Raw genomic sequence first — 26867 nt, 5'->3', positions numbered from 1 at the left:
TGATAGCAGTGGTCACCTCCTTAAGCTCCAGCATTGTACAGTTATTTGTAATTCAGTCTCTTACCACAATTGTGAAATCTGAGTGGCAACAGGGTTTTGGTGAGTTTTTTTTAATTAAAAATAATTTTTTTTTGGTAGCTCATTTAATTGCTAAGTCTGATCTGAACTGACATGAAGCTATTTATGGTTTTTATTCAAGTTAATAGGAATGTTCATACATTTTGTTACAAAAATATTGATGTATTTAACTATGAGATGCTGCTCCATGTCCTGCTAGAGCTGTTATTATATGATGTATGTACCATATTACCTTTCTGAAGTTAAAAACAACAAAAGCCAATTCTAAATATTTCTGGCCTCAAATTTTTCAGAAAAGGAACTTAAGGCTTGCACCTAACAGGAAGAAAAATGGCCATCAACATAGAAACACAGAAATGTTTGTAATTTGCATTTGTCCTAATTTCATATTTCAGGGACTCTGAATTCTCTCTCTCTCTCTTTTTTTTTTTTTTTTTTGCGGTACGCGGGCCTCTCACTGTTGTGGCCTCTCCCGTTGCGGAGCACAGGCTCTAGATGCGCAGGCTCAGCGGCCATGGCTCACGGGCCCAGCCGCTTCGCGGCATGTGGGATCTTCCCGGACCGGGGCACGAACCCACGTCCCCTGCATCGGCAGGCGGACTCTCAACCACTGCGCCACCAGGGAGGCCCTCTTTCTTATTAAGTAGATGAGACCTGATACCGGGATGTTCCTATTCTGATAACTGTCAGTGTGGAATATGTGGATTATAATGGCCTCTTTCTATCCCATTATAAATTATAAATCCAGGAAATGAAAGGAGCAAAGTGTCTGGATAGGGCTGGCAGCCATGGATCTAGTCATCCTCAGCTTCAAGTGGAGTTGGTACTTTGGTCAGGATGGGTGCCTCCTGGTTTTACTTAGAACTATGTATTCACTATATTAGTTGTATACAAGAATGTCTATACTTAACTTGACTACTTAGCAAAGTTGGTATAATTTTTTCCATGTTGTGTGATTTCTGTTCTTTTCAAATAATTCATTATTTTCTTCATAAAGTTACATTAAAAAAAAACCCTTGAGATTTTAAAGGGAAGGTTACTTGGGTCAGCTGGACTCGACGTCTGTTTCTGGTGGTAACCAAAGTACATGCAGGTAAGCAATGGGCCTGTAGAACAAATCTTATTCCTTTTGGTTGTGTTATGTAGAGAAATGTGAGCAAGATACAGCCTAGTGTCCATAGAGCCATAGATGTGGATACAAGTAACTATTAAGACAGTCTAGCTTTGCAATTAACGACAAGTGGAATGAAGTGTGAGAAAGAAAGTTGGAAAGGAAGATTCGGTCAGAATTGGGGAGGGCCTCGAATGTTGCTACTGCAGAGTTGGACTTTATTTTGTGTATCAAATGATATACACGAGTTTTGCATGCAGAAGAGTTCCATGTGATGATATGTGTTACACTTCAAATAACCAAACATATTATGTTAGATTAAGTATCTCTTCTACTAGATGCTGATATGGACAAGTGAAAGTTGGTGCCAAAAGTTATGAAAATGTGAAGGGAGAGAAACAAAATGGAGGAAAAGTATCTATTACATCTACGTTTTTTCTTTCTGCAGTTCGAGAACCGATTGTGTCATTTGATTTTTGTGGTGGGAACACGTTGACCCATCTCATGGGATGTAGGCGCTGTAAGAGCTGGACTTGAAAGCCAGTGCTCTGGGTGGTGATGAGTCACTGCAGATCTTTGCAGAGAGGAGTGACATGATTGGAGAGATGCTCCAGGAGGATTATTTTGGAAACTGTTTATGCATGGCTTGAGCAGGGAGAGCCCAGCAGTTGGCAAGCTGGGTAGGAGCTATTGTAGTTATCTAGGTGAGAAGAAGTAATTGCTACCTGAACCTGGCAGGTTGTGGTAGGAAGAGAAAATAAAAGGGAAATGCTGGAAGCAGAAACTTTAAGAAATATTTTAAAAGCAGTTGATTTGTCTCCACTTTTCTTATTTTATTCCTCAAGGGCTCTTCTAAATTGATGAGAAGGAAAACCCAATTAGAAGGGGTTGTCTGATGACAGACCAGGTTTTCTAGGATTTCCTCAGGGTTCAGGGCCACATTTTGAATACATACGTAAAAGGTTATCTGCCTGAAACCGTTGCCTATGCTATCAGAGTTCTTCTTAAGGAATCTTTGGATTTCATAAGGGTTCGTTTCCATAAGGAACACTGAGAAGAGTGGTTCAGTTGGGAGACATCAGTTCTCAGTTTGTAGCTGACTCCGGTTTTCCTTTGAGCTCCTGCCTGTGTGGTGCACATTTTCAGACCAAACTGACATCCTCATTCACTGCCTCTCATCTCCTTGGTCTTAGCCACCTTCCCTTCTGTAACACCTCAGCAACCTATTCAGTGCCCACACCCTCCTTATCTCCCTCTGAGATGGTATCTCTGAAACATCCTTCCCTTGGTCAGAGCTCCCCTCTCTCCTGTCTGCTTTCTCTCACTAAACCTGTTCTTCTGACTCTGAATTTATTCCCTTGATTCCCACCCTGTTTTCTGTCTGTCCGGCCTTTCCTTCCCCCACTCACTTCACTTCTTCCCTGATGTACCTGGAGTCACCTCCTCATCCCTTTGAGTCTCTCAGAAAGTGCTCACTTCTTTCTCCAACTCTGAATCAAAGCAACAGTCTACTTCAATCTCTGTGCTCACTCCATAACTCTATAACTGATTACTGACTCCCTTACAAACGTATGATTTTCAGGTTAACAGAACCTCTGATGTTACTTGGAGATCTATTTAACAGTGATTCCAAACCTTTATTAGTCTCTTCAAGGATACAACTTTCTTTCACAACCTCATTCTCAGCGTTTGAACTTGTCCTCCGTTTATCTGGCAACAGAGGTCACTAGGAAGAAATCCTCCCAACTTTATGTACAGCCCCCAGAGTTTTTGATATTCCCCCCCACCCTCAGTGATGGAACTGTGTCATTCCGTTCTAAATGCTAACTGTTTCCCAGGGCCTCCTCAAGACCTCCTGGCCTGTCTATAACTTTTGAAACTATTGACTCTTTTATCAGTTGGGATGATTTGGCTGCAAATGACAGAAAACCCAAATTGAAGAGGCTTAAATAAGAGGCTACACAAGAGAAGTCTGGAAGTAAGACTGTTCCAGAGGTGCTTAATTTATGGCTTGACAGCATCATCAAGGAGCCAGTTTGTTTAGTCTTTCCTCCCTGCCGTTCACAGCATGTTAACTTTATTTTCTCTCCAAACATCCTAGGGTCCAGGATCACATCACATGCCCTTGCCTAAGCCAATCGACCGCAGGGGAATGGGATTATCTGATAGGTTTAGAATTGTCAAGGTTTGCAGCCTAGGGGTGGAGAGAGCCCAGGCTCGCCTCAAGTATATAACTTCTCGGTAGCTGAACAAAACTGGAATTCTGTTAGCAATGAAGCACAGAGAGAATAGCTACTGGGGAGACAATTACTAGTGGCTTCTACAACCACCTCCTCAGTGCGGAAAGGCTTTGCTTCCTTGAATTATGAGCACCGATCTTCTTCCTTCTCTGAATGTTCTCTACATCTTGGTTTCCTTCATTGATTTTTCCTCTTTCTTCCTCTTAAATCTTGGTTTTCCTGATGTAGTGACCTGACCATCTCTTCTTGATCAGCGGTGTTTCCTTGGGGCTTAGTTATTCCTATGATTTAATCTGATGCATGTACGCTGACCATTTTTAAATCTATATCCACACTGACCTCTATCTCTTGAGCCCCGTTTCTTTTCTTCTCATCTCTTCTTGTGTTCTGTATCTTGATTAATCATACCATTTACTACAGCAAAGAAGGAAACTCCCATTGTATGTTTTCCCGTTAGTAACAGAATCCTACCCTCCCTCCCCAGGCACATTATCTCAAAAAACAAACACAAAGCCAACAGCAAGTAAAACCTCATTATCCAGTCTTCCTTGCAGTTAGGTATGGTCATTTGACTAAAATCTGGCTAGTGAGTGTTACTTAGTATTGTGTGGGACTTCCAGGGAAGACATATCTCCCTCAGCTGGGAGGTATGCCCTTTTTGCTCATATCTCTTTCCTTCCTCTGGCCTTCAAATCTGAATGATGCCTAGCGTTTCAGAAGCCATCTTGGACCCTGCAGTGATGAAGATGGAATCTAGGACAAAAAGATGCTGGGTTCTTTATAATCGTAGAGCTGCCATATCAGCTTTGGAATGCCTTCTTCTGGATTTTTACATGGCAAGTAAGCCCTAGTTTATTTAGGCCACCATTTGTGTGTGTGTGTGTGTGTGTGTGTGTGTTGGGGGGGTCACTCTCTGTTAATTGTAGCTTAATGTTGTTTTTAACAGTTCCTAACAGATATTTCTATTCTTGTTACCTAAGCAGCACACTCCATAGTTTTCCTCCCTGTCCCTTTCTACCCACATCCTAATTCATAGATTATACTTTGGAAATAGCTCTAGATCCTGGAAACATAATATAAAACCAGGACAAGTATACCCATTCTGCACTCATACATTTGTTCCAAGTAAACAGTTTGACTATACCAGCTGTGGGCAAGGACATGTCGGATGGAAACTCATATTTTATTGATGGGGAATATCATTCGGAACAACCGCTTTAGAGAATAATTCGGCAAGAAGTATAATAGTTAGGTTTAAGATGTTCAAACCTTATAACTTCAACAACCAGCGGTTCTATTTCCAGATATGTAAAAGTCTCCTACACGTGTACTGGGAGGTATGTGTGCTCTATTCACTGCTCTGTTGTTTGTTAGAGCAAAAATTTGGAAGTGAGGGGAATTCCCTGGTGGTCCAGTGGTTAGGACTCTGTGCTTTCACTGCTGGGGGCACGGGTTTGATCCCTGGTTGGGGAGCTAAGATCCCACAAGCCATGTGGTGCAGCCAAAAAAAAAACATTGGAAGTGACCTCAATATCCATGAACAAGATATGAATGAATAATTGTGTATTCAATCAACTAAATTCTATAGAGCTGTTAAAATGAAAGAACTAGAAATACATGTGTCATTATGGGTAAATCTCAAGAATAGTGTTGAACAAAAACATCAAGTTGTGAGTTAAATAAAACATGATGCCATTTATGTAGTTTGAAAAAATTTAATTAGTATTCTTCTCTATTACAGCTGCTGCTGCTGCCCCTAATCAGGGTCTCAGTATTTTTCAGCTGGTATATACTGTTAAGAGCTCAATAATTTATCTTCCTTTTCCATTCTCTTCATTCCAGCTCACCTTCAACACTGCCACCAATCTAATGCTCTGCAAAAACCCTTGGGTTTCCTACCGTGTGTAGGATAATGCAGTTCAGGCTTTTAGCATGGTGTTCAAGATTGTTTCTAGAATCATCTCCCTTCTTTTCTTCCCTGTCCTGTATGAACTTGTTCTCCAGCAGGTCCTTAAATTTTCTGTGCCTGCAGGCAGTCTCTCTGACTGAAGTGACTCTCAACTCTTCCCCTTTTTCATTTGGCAGAGGCTCAAATATAAGCTTTCAAGCACCAGACCCAGGGTCACTCTTTGTCCAGAATCCTTCCATCTTCCCGCTCCTAGACAGAATTGGTTATTGACTCCTGCATCTACTCCCAGGATTCTATGCTCACCAGTGGTATATGGATGTGCCTTGTCGTATTACAATTTTGACCTTGTTAAGAGCAGGATCTTTGCCTTGTGCATCTCGAGGACCCTGGAACCCTTTTGCATAATTTTAGCACAGGGTCTGTGGTCACTGAAGGTTGTATTAAAAGAATTTTTTTGTTTTTGTAAATTGTGAGAGGAAAAGTTAGCCCTGAATACAGTTTGTACTCATGTCTCAGCTTCCTTTGAAAAATTTACACATATTCTAACACATTGAACGTCAGGGAAAGGCGTTTTCAAGTTCATCTTTTACAAGAACCATAAAGATGATTGATATTGTGTTTTAGGGGGATGATAGGAAGGATTATACTGGGGATTTCAAGGCTAACTTTTCAGCCAGGAGAAACCTAAGAGTGAATTAGGTGGTGATAAAAAAAAATTCCTTCCTTGAGAATATATATGCTTCTGTGGGGTCTTCTCCCCTGAGTTATTAAAGCAATTCTTACTCACTGCAAAATAAACATCAGAAAAATGAAATAGAATTTTTAGAAGAATATTAAACTTTGGCATTTTGGGACTTTTATTCTGGGCACATAGAGACATATAATTATACAAAAATGGGATCATCCTGTTATAAATACTGTTTCATAACTTTTTAAAAAACCTGATCTGTCTTGAACATGTATCCATATCAAGCAGTTGAGCTTCATCATCGTTCTTTTTAAATTCAGGCATAACTTATATTCTGAATTGTATAAATCTCACGTGCACAGCATAACCACCACCCAGAGCAAGTTACAGAACATTTCTAGTACTGCGGAAGGCTCTCTTTTAGTTCCTTTGTGATGATGTAACAGTTCTGGTGGTGGTTACATGAATTAAGGGACATGTGATAAAATTTTATAGAACAATACACATACGTGCACACATATACACATGTACACAAAATGAGTGCACGTAAAAACTGGTGAAATCCAAATAAACTCTGTAGTCTAGTTAACTGTATTGTGCCAATGTTAATTTCCTGTTTTTGCCTACAGTTATATATAGCAGTTACCATTGGTAGGAGCTAGGTGAAATTTACACTGACCACTCTGCACTATTTTGGCAACTTCTTGTGATTCCGTAGATTTTTTATTTTAACTTAGAAAAAAAATTCCCTTATTCCTGTTTTATTATTATTATTTTTTTGCTGTACGTGGGCCTCTCACTGCTGTGGCCTCTCCTGTTGTGGAGCACAGGCTCCAGACGTGCAGGCTCAGTGGCCATGGCTCACGGGCCCAGCCGCTCCACGGCATGTGGGATCTTCCCCGACCGGGGCACGAACCCGTGTCCCCTGCATCGGCAGGTGGACTCTCAACCACTGAGCCACCAGGGAAGCCCCTGTTTTATTATTTTTAATGGATGTCTTATAGGTTATTGTCTAAATATACAATAACTTATTTAACCAATTCTCTATCCAGAGTTTTGACTAGTACAAGCAATTTTGTGATGAGCAACCTTGTACATATTTTTCAAAAATATTTTACGTATTTTCTTATCTTAAAAAAGAAAGAGTCACTATAAGGTTCTTTTAAGTCATTTTCCAATGACTATATACAATTTTCAAGATCACGCGTTAAATAAAATGAGGCAAGCCTGTCCAGTGGGGATAATTAAATGTCCTAGGTAGAAGGTATTTCAGCTATTATAATTTCTGGCTTTTCCATCTGCCTGTTGCCAAGGATGAGGGGTGTTGAACTCTGCTCAAAGGAATAGAAGATATAAATGAAAGTGCTACCTAATTCAAACACAGGTCCTTACATTGCTTCTCAATGTAAGCGTAAAATATTTCTAGAAAAGATTCATTCAAAGGTAAGCTGCATGGCAAACTCAGTTTTACAGTCTTTATTTCAAAGATAAAGCCATATGAGTAGTTATGCCAAATTTTCCTGTATTGTTCATCCAAATTTCTAATCTGATTTTGAGAAGACCAGCGTGGACACAGGCTTCTTGAAACCATAATGTGCTTTACGTTACTCCTCAGTGATCAAGGGCAAAGATAGGTATGTTTTTGGCAAAGCAAATGTTAAATGAAGATTGTTTCCCTTTTGGGCCCTGCAGGTACCTTATACTCTAATAGTTGCTGAAGTTATTTTTTCTTGTTGCTGTTTCTTGGTAACAGTTTTCGTTTCACTTATATTTTATTACTGACAATTTTGTCTTTGATCCAAGGAACTCGGTTATTTGTCATTAAAGCTTCTAACTCAGACACATGAGAATATAATGAAAACATTATTGCTTCTCATATCCAGCAAAGAAGACTTACACTTGTCAGTAAGATTGGTGATGAGTATGCTGTGTTTATTTGTGTAATATTTGAATAAAAATTTGTTGAGGTAATTGATATTGGTGCTTTTCAAATGAGACCTGCATTGAAATGGTGAGATTTAACTTTTTACACATAAAAAACTTCTCTCACATGACCTTATTTTCTATCACTTTCACACTCTTACGTTTTTTTGTTTTTTTTTTTTTTTGTGGTACGCGGGCCTATCACTGTTGTGGCCTCTCCCGTTGGCGGAGCACAGGCTCCGTATGCACAGGCCCAGCGGCCATGGCTCACGGGCCCAGCCGCTCTGCGGCATGTGGGATCTTCCCGGACTGGGGCACGAACCCGTGTGCCCTGCATCGACAGGCGGACTCTCAACCACTGCACCACCAGGGAAGCCCTCACACTCTTACTTTTGATTCCAGCTGAGAAAAATGGACTGTCTCTCATATTCTCTTTTTAGAGCAATTACACATATGGTCTGCCTTTTCTCATCAGCCCCATTGCATTCTGTCCTTTCCTTCTTTTAAACTTTGCTTTTCTCATTTTATCTGTGGAGCTATTTACAGACTAAACCAATGTAATGCCAACAAACCTTAGAATTTATTGTTTTACCCTTTCTATTTATACCATTTGTAACTCTTACATATATTTTTGTATAGGTATTTTTGGCTGACATTCCAAATTTTGATAGCAAAACAGATAGCTATTAACTTTATGAATTACCCATCTGTTTCTTTTCTCTTCTCATAACTAATTATGTAACCATTGACCTCGGATAAGAACTGGGAGCATTTGCAAATACTTGCCTAAACTGGAATTTAAAATAAATGAATTACGGAAAAGCAAATTTTCTTTTGCATAACATCATTAAAATTTTGCTCAACTATTAGTTTTCTTTGGGAACAGAAGTATAATCAGAAATATCATTGACAACCTAAGTATTCTGTATTGTGGGGTAAAACTAGTTTGGGTTTTTAGAGTGGCCTACACTTGTCAGTGTCTTTATAGTTTTCTTCATGTTTTTCTTCTCCTTTACCTGTTCTGCTTCTTTTAAATTATTCTTAAACTTCAGATGCTGTTTTGCCCATGAAAATTTTCAGTAAATTTTGGGAGTAAATCAGAGTCCATTGAGAGAGAGAATGTTCTAAAGGTCTGTGTTTGCATGGTCGCTTTTTGCCTTCACACGTCAGTTGCTTTTGAACTCTGGGACAGTGTTAATAAATTGTCAAGCTGAATCGCCTCATATTTGACTCCCTTTCTGGGAGTTTGCAGATGGTACTAATGAGCTTTTCCTCCTTGAACACGTGTAATGAATGTCCTCTTTATTCTCCATTTTAAACTTGAGCTGTGAAACCCCCTCTCAGCTGGGCCCAATTCTGCAGGCAGCTGCCTGCCTGGCCTGTTATTACTCCAGGAATCATTGCTGCCCTTATTAAACTATTTTGGGTAGCAGCCTTTCCATTCTCCTCCCATGAACCATGAAGGCTGGAGCTGCAGCAGCAGCATAGTCCCAGTGTGGAATTGGAATGTGAAGGAAGGATGGGTCACTGGTTTGTAATAGAGCATCCTACCTTACGGAACAGTAGGGTGTCTGCCCATTGAGGCCACTTGGTGTCTTGACATTTTTCTTTTGTTTTTCAAAAGAAAAGTTTTATTTTTGAGTATCTATCATTTAAACTGCTTGAGTGTAAGGCAGTTTGGTCTCCCTACCCCCCCACCCCCTTTTCTTTCACTTTCTCTAGCATGTCCATGATCCTGGTTTGGGTTGGCAGTCTCCTTGCTCTTGTATTCTGAACTGCCTCAGATCCATAGACCCACAGTGCAAACCTTGACCAGGAAAGGCAGTGTAACACAGTGGATAAGGAGGAGTACCCCAGTCAGACACGCCTGCATTTGAATCTCAGCAATGGTGGGCAGATGACCTCTTTTAGGTTGAAATAGGCAAAGTGTGGCCAACCTCACAGGCTGTTATAGGGATGAAGATAAGACATGTAAGAACTAGTTAATGGGAAAACTGACCACTGGTCAGCAGGGGAAGTCCTCTGGCCTGTGTTAAGGAGACATTATAATTCATGTAGTCTAAATGTTTCCTTTTAAAGATCAGTCACTCAGACCCAAGGAGGTTGTGCTTGCCTGATGGCACATAGCTCTACATGGACAAGCAAGGGTGAGAACTCAGCTTTTCTAACTCTGAGTCCAATGTGTTTCCATTATACCACATAACTTCCCCATATGTTATTGGTTCAGGGCCATATTTGAACTGTTCTCAGCCTTATTGATGGAGGTATTTGTCATTCATCAGAAAATACTTTTTCCATAAGCTGCTGTTTTGTACTTCTCTTCATTTCCTAACCCCTTAAAAAAGAAAGATAGCACACAATGTATTAGCTTCCTGTTGCTGCTGTTACAAACTAAATTGTTTTAAGCCACAAGTTTAGTGGCTTAAATACAATAAGTATTTATTTAGTGGCTTAAATACAATAAGTATTTATTCCCTTACAGTTCTGGAGGTCAAAAGTCTAGGGAGTCTAAAGTCAAAGTATCAGCAGGGCTGTACTCTTCCTGGAGGCTCATGTGGAAAACCTTCTTCTTTGCTTTCTCTACCTTCTCGAGGCTACCTGCATTCCTTGGCTCAAGGTCCCACATCACACCTCCTTTTCCATCTTCACATCTCATCACATTGCATTCTACTAACTCTGATCTCCTGCTTCTCTCTCATAAGGACCCTGTGATTACACTGGCCCCTCGGGTAATCCTGGATAATCCATCTCCAGGGCTTTAACTTAATAATATCTCTGCAAAGTCCTTTTCGCCATAAAAGGTAACATTCACTGGTTCCATGGATTAGGATGTGGATGTATTTGGGGGCCATTTTTCTACCTACTACAGACAGACACCTGCCTTACGACCCAGAATTCCCAAACTCCTTCTTTTTCACCTCTAGTTCTGAATGTTTCCAAATTAAGTCACATTTACCAGTCTGCTCACATACATTTTTGCTAGCCATTTACTCTCCTCCCTCTGTGTCCCATAAGGAGTTTCTTCTTTTAGACTAGACCTATTCTAGAAATGGGAGGCACTGACACCACCCACTCAGATGACTGCTCATACTTCTCAGCAGTGGTTGGGGAATGTATTTCTGGGAGCATTTCCACAGCCCACTTTGTACCTCGGAACATGTGCTTCCTGTGAGAATGTTAAGTAATTTTTGGAATTTACAAAAGTCAAGTTTAGATTCTACCATGTATGTATTTGGGATTTGGATTAGGAGAGATTTGCCTGCCTCTGTTTGGATATAGGTCATATCTGAATTATTGTTAGCAGAAATATCGTTGGTGAATTTGTTTAATCAGGGGTCCTTCTAAACCTAGGGTCCCTTAAAGGCTCCATGGAAGGCCTTCATGGAGCTAGATCTCTTGGGGCTGTGAAAAGCCATATGATTGTTTTTCTGGAAAGACTGGACCATATCTCTCATTAGATTTTTAAAGAAGTTAGTGACCCAGGAAAGGTTAATGACCAACTGAATTGATGGTGGGTGGATTGCTTTCCATTTCCCCAATAGGTAAAAGGCCCTTGGAAGTACACTGCATATATTTTTTCATATGTAATGTGATCTTTTTTTTAGCTGCAACTCAACTTTCCCCATTCATATTGAAATAGACATCCCACTGAAGCCCATGTCTTTTTTGCTGTCAGCAATAAAGGTTTTATTCTATTTCTGCTGGTATATACTGAGATACCTTTGGAACAAGATATGGGAAACCTTTGTTAAGTGTAATCTGTGTCTTGGATAGGCAATATATAAAAAGTGTTGTTCTCCCCCCACCACCCCCAAACCCCCCTGAACACCAGATGTTTTATTGGCATTTTTTTCCAGCGCATATTTCTTTGGAACTGAAAACTAATTTCCTTTAATGTCTTGCCATGCCTTTCCCTCTCACCTTTGATCACCATTTACCCTTTCTTCTGACTCCTTAAGTTTCCTCATAAAGAATGTGTGGTATTTTCCTACCTTTATCATTAACTTTGCCTCACCTTGCCTTATGGGAACCCAAAGGGTGAGGACTAACTTGGAATTTGCTTAGTTTCCATACATTGCTAGATGTGTGAAGCTTAACAAGAGTAAAGGAGTATTGTATATGCATAAGGCAAAATAACGAGTGAAACCCAATGATTTGCTGTTTGATCCACTCCATACAATTTAAAGCTTAGTGAGCAAAACATAAATGACCAAAGGGGATTATTTATGCTTCCTGAATCATAAAGGTTTTTTAAAAACAGGTGCAATTTGGAATTAAGCTCCGATGACTGTGAAAGGGAGTTCATTAAGCTTCACTGATTTGGCAGAGCGGATCTGATGTACCAGGCAGAGGAGGGAGCCTTACATTAAATAAAATATCCTTTCTTGATGAGTTCTTCTTCCTTTTTTTGTTTGTTTGTTAATGTGTGGTGTTTTGAGAGAGTTATTCCTTTGGCATTAAATAGGATATATACAAAACCTCTTTGAAAACTTTGGGACATTATGCAAAAATAATGCTTAACTATTATGAAAGGAATATGTTGCTTTTGACAGAACTCATTTATGTTCATTTTTGTTTAGAACAAGAATATAAGTCTCACTGGGCCTGACTTAACCACTTTATCGATAGGAAAACATTGAGGTCAGGATAGGTGGTCTTTATAGCATTATGCAACTATTTAGTGACAAAGTTGGTGATAAAATTCAAGACTCCAGAAACGGACCCAGTGATCTTTTATTATATCATATTGCTTGTGTTCTATAGAAAGAGGAAAAGGTTGAAAGTTGAAGGTTGAAAAGGTTGAAAGTTGAAGGACATAAATTTCATAGTCTTGTAAATGAAACCACAGTGAGGTAGACCTGCACACCCACCAACATGGCTGAAACTTATTATATGTTGGCTTGGATATGGGGCAGCTGGAGCTGTCAGCATGGCTGGTGGGATGGCTGGGGGGAGTGTAAAAAGGCACAGCCACATGGAGAGCAATTTGGCAGTTTCTAACATTAAACACACTTCCCTTCAGCCTAACAGTTCTGCTCCTATGCATTTACCCAAGAAAGACCTCTATACAGCTGTTCATAGCAGCTTTGTTAGAACCACTAAAAGCTGGAAACAGCCCATATGTTCATCAACTGGTAAAGAGACAAATTGTGGTATATTTATTTATTCCATGGAATACTAATCAGGGGAAAAGAAGGGACCACTGGTATAAGCAACATCGTGGCTGAAACTCAGAAACATTGTTGAGAGAAAGAAGCAGAAACAAAAAGAGCATATTCTGCATGATTCCATTTATATGAAGTCCTGAAACAGACAAGATTAATCCTAGTGATAGAAATCAGAGATGGGAGTGTGGGAGTTGACTGCAAAAGTGCATGAGGATACTTTCTGGGTGGGGGAAGTATTCTATATGTTGCTTGAAGTGGTGGTCATATAGGCATATACATTTGTCCAAACTCATCAAAGTGTACATTATAAGGGGGCATTTTATTGTATGTAAATTATACCTCAGTAAAGTGATTTTTTAAAGGGACAGGACAATGAGAAGTTAAGGTGCTGAACAGCAAAGCACAGATGGTATAAAGCATAAAATATTTTTACCATGCCATTGAATTTTCTCTGGTCCCATTTTCTCTCCCAGAATTGTGGTCCTTCCGTTACTGTCCCCTTGCCACTTGTCTGAGAACACATATAACTACAAGCCAGCATACCATTGTGGAAAAAACTGAACAACTTGCCCATGCACATTTCCACGAGCGAGTTTCTTCTGTGCTTGAGGATACTTTGCCAACTTAAGCAGTAATCATGGGAATCATTTAGAGCTTCCATTATTAATTCTTCCTTAGTTACCAGAATTTCACCAGCATAACTATATATGCAAATAAAATAATACCCAGAGAAATGCCAAGTGTTTTTCTGTTCTCTAGGAGGAAGTTTAGAGGATTTGTAGACTGAGTAGGTTGAATTTATAGCCATATTCTCTGCTAGAAAAATCTAAAAATAAAAACGTTGGCGTTCCAGTTGGTGTTCTGAGTCATATTTTAAATCCTGTAAGCCTGTAGCTTTGCAAAATGCTATTCAGAAATCTCTAAACTGCATATACAATATATCTTCGTCTTGCCAACTGCCCTGCCAGCTTCTTTCAGAGATTTCTTTCATCAATATCTAAGGCTGGAATTGAAGTCATGTGGTTCCCCTTGAAATAAGTTCTGGACGTAAGATGAGAGCAGCATTGCTTCTAACTGAATCAAAGATTCCCAAGAGCTTTCTCTTTAGTGTACTTGAGGATTATTAAGTAACTCTTAGAACCCAAGGCACACAATGGAGAATCTAATTGAGTAAAAATTAGTGATTATATTCACTCAGGTTTTCTTTTGCTCAACTAAAACAAGATAATGTCATCAGTATTCCTTGTTATAGTTTTGGCTACATTGCCTTCACATGGTGCATTTATTAGTTAGTTCACTGGAAATTTATTAAGTACCTACCGTATGACAAGTATTTTGTGAGGCTACAGGGTATGAAGATGAAAAAGAACAGTGTCTTCCCTCCAGGAGCTTACAATTCAGTAAGGAGACAGACATGCAAACAGAATTTTTCTTTGTATTAAATACAGTTGCTAGAATAAAGTATGTGCAAGGGCAGCCTGGTGTGTGCCAGCCTGGGAATGTTAAGTCCATTTGATCTAATGTGTCATTTAAAGCCAGTGTTTCTTTATTGATTTTCTGTCTAGAAGATTTATCCATTAATGTAGTGGGGTATTAAAGTCTCCTACTGTTATTGTGTTACTGTCTCTTTTTACCTTTAGGTCTGTTAATACTTGCTTTATATATTTAGGTGTCCCTATGCTGGGTGCATAAACATTTACAAATATATCCTCTTGTTGGATTGACCCCTTTATCACTGCGTAATGATTTTCTTTGTCTCTTATTACAGCCTTTGTCTTAAAGTCTGTTTTGTCTGATATAAGTATTGATACCCCAGCTTTCTTTTGGTTTCTGTTTGCGCGGAGTATCTTTTTCCATCCCTTCACTTTCAGTCTGTGTGTGTCCTTGCATACGAAGTGAGTGTCTTGTAGACAGAGTAATGATGGGTCGTTTTTTTTTTTTTAATTCATTGTGCCATGCCACTCTGTGTCTTTTGATTGGATAATTTATTCCATTTGCATTCAAAATAGTTATTGATAGGTATGTACTTATTGCCAGTTTGTTAATTCTTTTCTGGCTGTTCTGTAATTCCTTTGTTCCTTTTTTCTTCTCTTGCTCTCTTACTTTGTGATTTGATGATTTTCTGTAGTAGTGTGCTGATACTCCTTTGTCTTTTTCTTTTGTGTGTCTGGGAATGTTAGGGAGGAGTGGATAGAAAGCGTCATTGGAGCTGCAACCTCAAGAGGGACTACTCTCCCATGTGTACATTGGGGGCAGGGCGGCTGCTGCAAAGGCTCAAGGGCGGTTTGTGGGGAACTGCAAGTGGATTAGTGTTGCTGGAAGGTGATATGTGAGGTGGATAGTTACGGGAATCAAGGCTCGTGTGTAGCACAGAAGACCAGAGACTTCCTTTTGTAAGTCTGTAGCTCTCAATCCTGTGCATTTTAGTCATCTGGAAGGATTTTTTTAAAATGTTCTTACCCAGGACTGTTGAATTGCCATCTTCAGGAAGAGGATGTGAGTGTGCATTTTTCTTTAAAATATCCATGCATGGGACTTCCCTGGTGGTCCAGTGGTTAGGATTCCAGGCTTTCACTGCTGTGGCCTGGGTTCAATCCCTGTTCAGGGAACTGAGATCCCACAAGCTGTGCGTGGTGGCACAGCCTAAAATGAAATGAAATGAAATGAAATAAATCTATGGATGATTCTGATTTGCAGCCAGACATCTATTATTTGTAGGTAATAAGTGAACACTGAAAAAATTTGAACAGGGGCATGACATGACCTGACTTGTTCAAACTGCAGGCTAGAGAGCTTTTTATGAACTGTTGTCCACTGCTTGTGTAGTTGAAAATAGGTCACTATCATTTTCCTCAATTCAGATTACACTTAGGCGGTAATTGTTCTAGATATAAAGAAATAATAGGTTCTAGTTACCTCTGCATACCAATCCCTGTTATAGGAGCATATCTAGTAATTGTGTCTTCCTCTTCATCACACAAGTGCAAAACTGAGGGCTGATAAGGTTTCCCTCCAGAGCTATTTAAGGATCACTTTGAGGAAACAGAATAAGCTTTTTATCTTTCTAACTCCAGCTCTGCCATCCTGTCTTAAAAGGATCCACGGAAACCAAAACAGTTATTCTACTCAACCTTTCCATGTCACAAAGATGGGTACAGTAATGGCTGTGAAGTTGGACTTGTCCACCCAGCCAGCTCTCTGAACTCTAACCACAGTAAAGTGTGAAGGAGGAAGCCTGACTTAAACACACCGTTAGGAGAAACCCACCTCTCTTCCCGCTTTTCTCCTCCTGGATGTAACCCAGTGATACTGTTTGCTACAAACAGTGATAGAGAAAGGCAGTGATACGTTCCCATCTGAATGGGGACCCTGAATGCATTTGTAGCTCTGAGAAGGTGGAGATCGCTCTTGCAGGGAGGGATTTCTACCTCAGGAGTTTAACTTGGAAGGAAAGCCATCCTTGTAGAACTCATTTAAGACATTCAGTACCTCTCCCTTCAAGCAGGCCTGCCTACTGGCCATTTGGAAGGAAGAAAGTTTTTGTTGTGAATTGAGAGGCCCGGCCAGGAGAGATGTGGAAATCATCTTGGGTCTTATTTAGGCTGGAATTGGACTGTTTCTTCTGCTCTTGAAAAGGTGTCTGGCCACATATTACTGTAGGTGGGCATCCTTTCTAGTGTTCCAAGGTCCAGATGGCAATTAACAAAGTCAGGTAAATATACCGACCTCACCTTCTCCACATGCTTCTGGGGTTTATGTTAAAAGGGGAAACCGAGGGGAATTTGTTATGGTAGCCATAGGTCAGTGAAAGGCCTACCAGGATAATTTCTGATTCAGCTGTTGGTTCCTGTGTTCGTATATATGGAATTTAAAACACCACACTCTATATTCATGCCACTTAGTAATCTTTAATAACATTTATTTATTTATTTATTATTATTTTTTTGCGGTACGTGGGCCTCTCACTGTTGTGGCCTCTCCCGTTGCGGAGCACAGGCTCCGGATGCGCAGGCTCAGCGGCCATGGCGCACGAGCCCAGCCGCTCCACGGCATGTGGGAACTTCCCGGACCGGGGCACGAACCCGTGTCCCCTGCATCGGCAGGCGAACTCTCAACCACTGCGCCACCAGGGAAGCCCTAACATTTTTTGAACATTCATTATATGTATGGGTTCACTGTGCTCTTATGTTATAAATATCCGATGACATATATAAAAGTGATACATTTTTATGCCCCCTCCCTTGTCCCTTTTGATATACATACATATGCACATAAAAAAGAAGTGAGAAAGAGAATCTATATAGCTGATTTGTATCATCCCTAAAGAAAGGAAACAACCAACCAGCCTGTGACAGGACAAATCTGATTCCTAAGCAGAACCTTGAGCAGCACAGCCATAGATCTAAATATCCTGGGAGAAAAGGGATCTTTTTGGACATGGAACAGTCTTCTGACCACCATCAGGTTGGTGAATGCTCAGATAGGCCTCGGGGCGCTGATTAAGCTGGAGATCATTGACATTGTCAAAACGTTTAAAAATGGAATTGGCTGCCTCAGAAAGTCATAAGTTGCCCAGCAGAGTATCCACACCAGTTAAACCCAGCCTGACACAATGTAGGCAGACACTGAGGAAATGTTAGGAAATTAATGTCAGAGTGACAATATTAGCAAGGAGCTTAACTGGGTGACCTTGGTTCTTCAAGTTGGCAGTTCTGTGTAGGAATCCATAATGGATACTACAGTAATAAGAAAGTTACGACTCGAGAAAAACAAGTACAAAAGTGTAAGGGGTAGACTCTTTCTACTCCCCCTACCATTTGATTTTAAGTGATTAAATGTATCATCTTGAATATATTCTCATTATAAAAATGTTGAAACTACAGAAAATTAATAAGTGAAGGAGAGGGAAAAACCCCCTTTGATTTGCCATCCAAATGTAGCCCCTATTATCTCTTTGAGCATTTCCTGTGATTTTTATTTTCAATGTGCACTTTTATATTTAGTATTTTTCTTTAAACACGAATAATTTACATGTTATATTCTTCACAAATACCTTTAGAAGCAATATTATTTATTGTATAAAATAATATATTCTAGTCCTAATTTGCTCAGCTTATCCTCTAATGTTGGGCATTAAGGTTGTATCCACTTCTCGCCTGTTATGAATCTTGAGTAAGATTCATAATAGGGTAAGACTATTTTATAGCATTTTGATAACAGTCATTAAATAGGTTTCCCAAACATTTTTATTTATTTATGCCGCTATCAGCAATATGTGTCAAAATCTGCCAATCCCTCCTCTCGTTGGGTTTTGATACTCAAAATTACTTTCTTATTTCATATGTGAAAAATAGTATTTCAAACTGGATCAGGAAAGGGGGGATTTTATTGGACTGATGCAGGGGTAGCTCACAGAACCCTTGGGCAGGAAGCTAGAGGCACAGCTGGAACTTGGCAGGGCCTCAGACACGGCAGAGATCCATCCGGTCCTCCATTCTCCCCACCAGACCGCCCACCCCCGCTGGCCTCCCCACCTGATTTGTCTCTCTGTGCATCTGTTACTTGGCTTCTGGCTCTGTCTCACTGCATGTGTGTGTTGTCTATCTGTCTTCCTGTGTGTCTCGCTCTGCCTTTCTCTGTCTCTGGTCTGCCTGTCTCTCTCATCTGTCAGTCCCTCTCTCTGTCTACAGGCCCTGCCATTCTGCTTTCCCTGTTTTTTCCCTCTCATCTCTGCTTTCCCAGCACCTGGTGAAAAATAGCACCTCCCCCCAGCCCCCCGACCCCTGTGCCTGGCGGTCCCACTTGTCTTTAAGTTCAGTGGCTGTCAGAGGCTGCCTTGGTCCCTGTGTCTACTTATGAATTCTGGACAAAGAGAATCTGGTTGGCTCAGCTTGGTCAGTGCAGTGGCTGCCCTTGGTTTGGGTCATCCCAGTGGCCAGGGAGGGGCAGGGCACGGGGCGAGGCTGGTTCTCAGAGAGAAGGGTGCTGAGGAGAGGAGCCCTGTTGTGAGTGCCTGTACTAAGACTGTAGTCCTGACCCCCCAGACATGATGAGCTGCCTTCTACAAGTGTGCCCTGTGTTCTTTTGTGGGCCTATTAAAGAAAGAAGTGAGATTAGTGAAGACCCTCTCTTGATAGATAATCTATCACGATTGACAGAAACTATCTTCTAGGAATGTATTTGCTGTCCCTAAGGTGAGGAATTGGCTTAATTGGTCCCTGTCTGATACTGTGTGTGTGAAGGGGGTGTGGAGCAATACTGCAGAGTACCCTGATGGTCACACTTATATGTTTGCTTTTTCTTCTGGTTCTAAAACTGTCACTCAACCCTTCCTTCCCCACCCCACTCCCTTTTCTGTACTGACCCTAAGGTAATAAGCAAACTTTGAATTCAGAATTAGCCCTGTGGTTTTCTGTAAGGAGGATGATCCATCACTTTCACCCAAGAAACTCTGGGTCAGTGAGAGTGTGGCTGGTTGTTAGAGGAGGAACAGAGATCCTTGACCTGAAATTCTGAAGCAGGACTGGAGAATGAAGCACAAATAGCAGGGTTGACAGCAAGGCTGTGAATCAGAACCAGGGGGTCAGGCTAGAGTGAGGTCAGACTGAGGATGGGGCTTGAGCCAGTAGCTCAGTGTAAGTCTGAGGAGGGCCGGAGGAGGGACAATGAGATGGCGGGAGAGGGGCTAGGGAGGGCGTCCCAAGTTATTACACACTCCCAGTTCTCATTTGAGGTTTACTGTGATGATGACTCACATAATGCATTCCGTTTCTTCGATTGTTTAATGGGTGATATGTATTTGTGAAACCATATTCTGAAGGCACCAAGGTATCCACTGAAAATTTAATTTCCTTCCTACTCTGGTCACTCAGCCACACAATTCCCTGGGTGAGAATGATTCCCTGGTTAAGGAAATTGAGGCACAAAGAGGCAAATTGCTCAAGGTCACTATCACAGTGTATGTAAGTTATTCTAAGGTATTTTTAAAAATAAATTACATCCACAATACTAATGAAGTTAAAGGTACAGAGATCCCACACGTCTTTGAGGTGCCCACTATGTACAGCCTCTGTGCTGGGTGTAGGACACAAGGGTGATGAAAAACAGAATTTGTATTGACCACAAGAGACACTGAAAAGTTGCTGAAAGTCACTACTTTTCATGTATCTTCCCTATGAAATACATTTTTTAAAAAATCCAGTAATTTGACTTTCTGTATGCATGCTGTATTTCAACTAAAAAATATTTTAAAAAATTCTGTAATGAGAAGTCTTGTTTGCTTTCACTTCTGGATAAGCAGACACTTACTGAAATTAAAACTTTGGGAGAGCAGCAAAAAGCCACAGGCCCTCGCAGTCACAGAGAGATCCCCTGTGAAGGATTCATATGTCTGAATGGGAGTGGGGTGGGTTTCCCATGTGGCCCAGGGCCTGTTTGTTCACCAGTTTAGGATATCTGGGGAAGGACAAGAGCAGAGAGTGTGCACCCTATTTCCCCATGCTGCAGCCGGGGCACTGCCACTGTTGAGCTACGTTAGGAGTTGAACTTGGAAGACATTTTCCCCCTCTAGGAAGTGCCATCAACTTTCTGCTTCACATGCATTGCATTGGTCTCCCTGGGTCTCACCTGGGTATGTGACCACAAGCTAACAGATTTCTATGAGAAAATGTGTTTCAAGTTTCAAACAGCTGATTTATAACTACCTTTTGGGAATATAACCTCTCAAAATTTGGAATTATCTGTGATTGCTCCATCTATCTTGCTCTTTTGACTGCAGACAATGAATTGCAGGCTTTAAATTAGCTTGGGTGGTTCTTTTGACTTGTGATGGGTTGGTCTGTGTGAGTATGTGTGTACACGTGCATGTCTATCTTAACCTACATGGTGGTATTTCTGAGAATTAGAGATGTAGTAACTCTTTTTTTTTTTTTTTAAATGTGGGCCTGAGTCATTGCTAAATGTAAAGCAAGCATACAGATCAAAGATCAACCAACCGTTTTGGAGCTTCAAGGTCAGTTTAACGTCACATCCAGATTTGAGCTTGAAGGTCATCATTTTAACATCATGTCCAGATTTGGCTTTTAGTCATTCTGTAAGGGTTTTAATTAGACCCCTGATTGCTTGTAAATAGGCCCTCAGTGACCTAAGCCAGTACTGCCTACCATGATAGAAGAAAGCCTTTGAGGTCTTAGAGGACCCATGTTTCATTTGTGGATATGATTGTCAACAGCCTCTCAGAAGAGGAGTCTCCACAATCTATTTGTGAGTTCTAGGATGACTAATGTGGCAGCCAGGATTGACAAGTCTTGACATAATTCATATTGGTGTTTCCATGTGTTGGAGTTGACTTTGACCTTTGACTTGCTATTTCATTCTTTCCTTTCCATGAGGTCACTAGAGCATATGGATTCTGAAGACTTTACAGAGCCCAATCTGAAGTTATAGGCTCCCATGTTGATATAATTTTGTTTGTTTTCAGTTGAGTATGCTATTTTAGTCATGGTGGAGTTCTCAGAACTTTCCTATTGAAGTTTATTTATCTTTCAGTGCACAGAATAGTTCTTTATTTTTTGAATCTTAGGACTAGATCCCGGTGTTACATATCTGATTCAGCAAAAGTAGATTCACCTCAATGCCAGTGGTTTTTATGGGAGAAAATAGATAACTAATATCAGATTCTATTTGATTCAAAGATTATTTTTAGGAGGGTAAGGTATTTTTTATTGATATATTATTCACATACCACAAAATTCACCCTTTTAGAGTATATAAGTTTATTATACTAAGTGAAGTAAGCCAGACAAAGACAAATATCATATGATATCACTTATATGTAGAATCCAGAGTATATAAGTCAGTGATATATTTTTTAGTACATTCACAAAATTGTGCAACTGGAATTAGTTCCAGAACATTTCCATCATCCCCAAAACAAATCCCAAGCCCAGGCAAACACTTATCTACTTCCTGTCTTTATAGATTTGCTTATTCTGGGCATTTCATGTAAATGGAGTCATATAATATGTGGACTTTTTTGTCTGGCTTCCTTCACTTAGCATAATATTTTCTTTTTCTTTTTTTTTGGTCATACTGCATAGCATGTAGGATCTTAGTTCCCCAACCAGGGATCAAACATGAGCCCCCTGCATTGGAAGCTCAGAGTCTTAACCACTGGACCACCAGGGAAGTCCCTAGCATGATGTTTTCAAGGTTCACCCACATTGTAGCTTGACTCAATGTTTCATTCCCTTTTGTAGCTGAATAATATTTCATTGTATGGTATCTTAGTCCAAGCTGCTATAAGAAATTACCATAGATTGGGTGACTTAAACAACAAACATTTATTTCTTACAGTTCTAGAGGCTGGGAGGTCCAAGGACCAGGTGCCTGCAGATCTGCTGTCTGGTGAGCACCCCTTTCCTGGTTTGTAGGTGGCTGTCTTTTTGTTGTATCCTCATGTGGCTGAGAGCAGAGACAGGAAGCAAGCCTAAGGCCACTAATCCCATTCATGAGGGCTCCACCCTCATGACTTAATTACCTCCCAGTGGCCCCATCTCCAAATACCATCACATTGGGGATTAGGCTTCAATATATGAATTCTGGGACTACACAATCAATCAGTCCATACCATATAGATATTTTATTTTTGTTTATCCATTTATCGGTTGATAGATATTGGGGGTTTTCTACCTTTTAACTATTATGAATTCTGCTGCTATGAATATTCTTGTGCAAGTTTTTGTGTGGACATACATCTTCAAGTTTCTTGGTTATATACCTAGGAGTGGTATTGCTGCCTCATATGGTAACTACGATTAATATTTTGAGGAACTGACAGACTGTTTTTCAAAGTATACATAGCTACCAAAGAGCATGAAAGTTTCAATTTCTCAACATCCTTGCTAACCACTGTTATTGTCTGCCTTTTTGTTTGCTTCTCTCTCTCTCTTTTTTTTTAAATTTATTTTTTTATTGGCGTATAACTGCTTTACAATGGTGTGTTAGTTTCTCCTTTATAACAAAGTGAATCAGTTATACATATACATATGTTCCCATATCTCTTCCCTCTTGAGTCTCCCTCCCTCCCACCCTCCCTATCCCACCCCTCCAGGCGGTTCTCTTTTTTTTTTTTTTTTGTAATTTTGGTTTGCATTTCTTTCATGGTTAATGATGTTAAGCATGTTTTTTCATCTGCTTATTGACCACCTGTGTGTCTTCCTTGGAGAAATGTCTATTCAAGCTCTTTGCCCGCTTAAAAAATTGGGTTATTTTTTCATTGTTGGGTTGTAAGAATTATTTCTATACTCTAAATAATAGACCCATATCAACTATATGATTTGCAAGTATTTTCTCCTGTTCTTGGCTTGTCTTTTCTTTCTCTTAATTTTATCCTTTGAAGCATAAAGTTTTTAATTGTAATAAAGTCCAACTTACTATTTTTTTTTTCTTTGTTGCTTTTGCTTTAGGTGTCATATCTGAGACTCTGACCTAATCCAAGATCAGGAAAATTTACCCCTGTGTTTTCTTTTAAAGGTTTTATAGTCTTAGCTTTTACATTTAGGACTTTGGTCAATTTTGGGTGAATTTTTGTATGTAGTATGAAGTAGGGTCCAACTTCATCCTTTTGCATATGAATATCTCCTTTTCCCAGCACCATTTGTTGAAAAGACTCTTCTTTCCCCCACTAAATCGTCTTGGTACCTTTGTCAAAATGAATTGACCATAAGAGTGAGAGTTTAATTTCTGCATTCTTACTTCCCTCCTTTTAGCTATATGTTTATCTTTCTGCCAGTAAACACTGTCTTGATTCCTGTAGCTTTGTAGTTAGTTTTAAAATTGGGAGGTGTGAGTTCAACAAATTTGTGAAGATAATTTTTTTTTTTTTTTTTGCGGTACGCGGGCCTCTCACTGTTGTGGCCTCTCCCGTTGCGGAGCACAGGCTCCAGATGTGCAGGCTCAGTGGCCATGGCTCACGGGCCCAGCTGCTCCGCGGCATGTGGGATCCTCCCGGACCGGGGCACGAACCCGTGTCCTCCGCATCGGCAGGCGGACTCCCAACCACTGCGCCACCAGGGAAGCCCCATGAAGATAATTTTTTGATGTGATGTTGATATTTACTCTTCTACCTCACGTACTTTGAGATATCTTTTCTCTGCCATCATGAGGTCACATTAGAAATGTAACTTTGAAGTAGCCATGAATTCAGTTTCAGGTCTAACCTCACTATTCTTGTATAAAAGGTATGGATTTGGAGTCAGGTCGATTACAAAAGTTTGACCACTAGCTCTGTCTCATTTTTCTAACTGTAATATAAAGCTTAGGACCTAAGTCAAAGGATAGTCCTGAGAATTAAAAAATGTAAAATTTATAAAAGTATCTAGCATGATGCCTGAGAAATGATAGATAGAAAATAAATATCTGTTGCCTTTCCCACATCCTCATGGATGCAGAAACTTTCCTTGTACCTTGTAAGATGGTTCTGAATTCTTTTTTTTTTTTTTGTGGTATGTGGGCCTCTCACTGTTGTGGCCTCTCCCGTTGTGGAGCACAGGCTCCGGACGCGCAGGCTCAACGGCCATGGCTCATGGGCCCAGCCGCTCTGCGGCATGTGGGATCTTCCCGGACCGGGGCACGAACCTGTGTCCCCTGCATCGGCAGGCAGACTCTCAACCACTGTGCCACCAGGGAAGCCCGGTTCTGAATTCTTAAAGTCAGCCTTCTTCCATTTAGAAATTGTTTTCCCCAAAGTCATCATATGGATTGGTATTACTGAATTTGCTAGTCTGTTCTGTGGTGTTGTTTCTAGTGTAGTGTTTGCAACTTTCTTCACTGCTTTATCTCCAATGCCTAGAATTGTGCCTAACCAATAGTAAGTGATGAATATACATCTGTTAAGTGAATACTAAATGTTGATCCCATTTCTTGTGTACTTGGGTAAATATAGTGCACATTGAGAGGAGATACGTGTTTAGGTAGTCCTGCACAACACTTGTGTGAGTAATTTCTGAGATCTTTTCCCCAAGATTTCTTTGAGCACTTTGTCCAGTTAACCGAGAATGTCATTCCCTGGGGTGGTACTTCTTTCCTCCAAATGATGTTGGACTTCCTATGCAGATGTTTTCAGGGTAATTTCAGACTGAAATGGGAAGCATCGAGTCTGCGTAGTAAACTACAGAAAGCAAGGAGGAAGGGGAGTGGGGAAGTTGGGTTTGGAGGACGATTAGTAATAATGAGAGACCAGGGAGGGACTTTTAGGGAAGATTGGGTCAAATAGGGAAGCACGTTCCCAGTCTCTGAACATTGCTTATGGTTTTTATGCAACAATCATGGTGTTTCGTGATTCTCTAGACTTCTCAAGTCTAGACATGAAACTTTAAGCAAAGGGTATCCAAATGTTACTACTGGCTGTTATGAATCTGATTCATAGCCAAGAAATGGTGCCTGTGTGTGTTAGGCTATTATCTGTGTGACAGATAAACCAGCCTTTAAAGGTTAAGAGTTCAGTTCAGTTCATGGATTCATAGGATAATTGAGCTTTCAAGCTAGACTGGATCATCAGGCTGAAGGAATGTCGAAGTATTACCTCAGAGAATAGATACCATAGTCAGAAAGGTTTGGAATGGGTTGAACAAAGTTAACCCATTTGGCTTTTATCGTAGTTTGCTTGTTTTAACCGCAGGACCTCTCAGAACCTTCAATGTGCCAATACATATTACACTGTGTCTTCAGGAGGGAATATAGGAGCAGTGTTTCCCAAGGGGACCGGTCTGTGAGGACCTGCTTCTTCTCCCACAGACAGCCCTGTGAGACTGTTACTTGGCAGAGCACATTTTGAATAATTATGACCCAGGATAACAACTTTATTTTTCAGTCATGAAATTTGATTTCTTAGTCTTTTTGAGCTGCTGTTTCTAGGAAGGGTCATGACTGCTGGTATATTACATAGAAGCTGACTGTGTCTGTTGTCTCACTTGTCAAAAAAGTGAAAGCTTAAATTAGAAGCTAAAATCAAACTCCTGAAACATTGCATATATGTATAGATAACTTATAAAATACCCTACCTTTCAGGATCTGACTTTTTTTTAATATGTTACTTGTTTAGCTTGGTCTGTGTGGTACCTGATGAGCCGTGATCTATTGAACTGGTAAAATTTGATTTCTGCAGCTTTTGCTCTGATACACCTTTTAAAAGATAGAGGACAGGAAGAGGCAGGAGGAGGAGGACCCATACCAAACAAGACCACTGACTTTTGCTATGGAATAAACAAAAACGTGAACAGCTACCTTGTTCTGAGTTGTCAGATAAGCTTGTCATGCCTGGAATGCATTCTTGGAGTTCTGTGGTAGAGCAGACTGTATCCAATTACAAATGTGGATGCAGCTACCCTATGCTCCTAATGGCTCTTCCATCTTCCCTCCCTCAACCCAAACACCCTCTCTCCTTCTTCCTCCAAGTCACCTAATAGACTTTGTTTATTTGACTTTCCTTTAAGGGGAGGGTTTCTTTTAAGGTGGGGGGAGGGCAGAGAGAGAAAGAGAAGGAGAGAGTGTGTGTGTGGGAGAGTGAGAGAAATAGAAAGAGAGAGAGAAGGATGTATGGATAGATAAGAAGGAAGGGAGGGAGGGAGGGAGGGAGGGAAGAAGGAAGGAAAGAGAAAGAAAGAAAAAGGAAGAAAGAAGGAAAGAAAGAAAAGAAAGGAGGAAGGAAAGAGAAAAGGAAGGAAGGAAAGAAAGAAAAGAAGAGAAAGAA

The 26867-nt window shown here is 40.5% G+C and overlaps 1 protein-coding gene across 3 annotated transcripts in view; it reads left to right on the top strand.

Annotated features, from left to right (window-relative positions):
* The window catches only part of OSBPL3 (oxysterol binding protein like 3), a 205427-nt gene that overhangs the window by 57158 nt on the left and 121402 nt on the right, over window positions 1-26867 (top strand). For 2 of the 3 annotated variants that reach the window (XM_029234467.1, XM_029234468.1), the window contains exon 2: window positions 22472-22522. The exons of the other annotated variant lie outside the window; for it this stretch is intronic. The gene's annotated coding sequence lies outside the window, so the exon portion shown is untranslated. The remainder of the gene's footprint in view (window positions 1-22471; window positions 22523-26867) is intronic. 3 annotated transcript variants of the gene reach the window in all.

The sequence above is a fragment of the Monodon monoceros genome, unplaced genomic scaffold, assembly GCF_005190385.1.
Source record: "Monodon monoceros isolate NGI ecotype Baffin Bay Population unplaced genomic scaffold, NGI_Narwhal_1 Super_Scaffold_2, whole genome shotgun sequence".
NCBI lineage: Eukaryota > Metazoa > Chordata > Mammalia > Artiodactyla > Monodontidae > Monodon > Monodon monoceros.
The sequence above is the reverse complement of the archived record's forward strand: the minus strand, read 5'-3'. Positions and strand labels throughout refer to the sequence as shown.